Source organism: Merops nubicus, unplaced genomic scaffold (genome assembly GCF_000691845.1).
Source record: "Merops nubicus isolate BGI_N331 unplaced genomic scaffold, ASM69184v1 scaffold33166, whole genome shotgun sequence".
Taxonomy (NCBI): Eukaryota; Metazoa; Chordata; class Aves; order Coraciiformes; family Meropidae; genus Merops; species Merops nubicus.
The window spans coordinates 1-934 of record NW_008613486.1 but is presented as its reverse complement, the minus strand read 5'-3'; positions in this window follow the sequence as shown (position 1 = coordinate 934).

The following is a 934-nucleotide window of genomic DNA, read 5'->3' as shown; positions in this document are numbered from 1 at the left end:
TTCCCTGTCTGGAGTGGGCGTGGTGCCCGAGGGAGGTTCCTCCGGCCCCCCGCCCCTCCAAGGGCAGGACTGGGCCAGCACCGGGCGCTGGGCTGGGCTGGGCTCAGCTGATGAGCCCCACCAGCTCCCCCAGCCAAAGCCACTCCAGAAGCTGCTGCTCCACGACCAGGTGAGTCCTGGACCCCTCTGCTCCCAGCCTGATGGACCCCACGTCCCGGGGTGCCCCTCTCCACACAGCCCTCGCACCCTGGGGAGCCTCCACCCCACGGAGCGTGGGGAGCCCCAAAAGCTGGCACCGTGGGGAAGACTGGGGCGAGCCCAGGGCTGCCCTGGAGCTGTGGGGCGGGGGCTCCTACTCTGCTTCTCTCCAACTCCCTGGGGTCCCACACCCAGCAGCGTGGGGGTCTCGGTGCTGGTGCCCTGGGCAGGGTGGGGCTGTTGGGCCCCATGGAGGTTTTGCCATCTCCAGAGGCTGCTGCCAGCGGCTCTGGGCGGCTCCTGATGGAGCCATCTCCATCGCCCTGTTTGCCCCATCTGTCCCCACCTCCTCACTCTTGAACTTTTCCCCAGGCCCCGATAAGTGGGGCTGGGTTTATAGCCCTGTGCCCGGGTGAAGCGAGGGTGAAGGTCACCCTGGGGAACGAGGTGCTCCATAATAAACCTGAGGGATGGGTGGAGCATGGGGAAAAGAGCAGCAGAGTCTCTTGTGGGAGCCCTTGGGTGCTGCTGCAGTGCAGGGCTGCTGGGGGGGCCTGGGCTGTCACCTCCCCTCCCTGGCCTGGTTTTCCCTTGCCAGGAAGGAGGGAGGAAGCGGAGGCTGAATCGGTCCCTGCCCCAAGAACAGGATCCAGGTGTCCACGTTTCCTGGCCAGGCTCCGCTTCCGCCGCACCGGTGGCTGTGAGCCCCGCGTCCCCCCGACCCCCACCCCCCCCC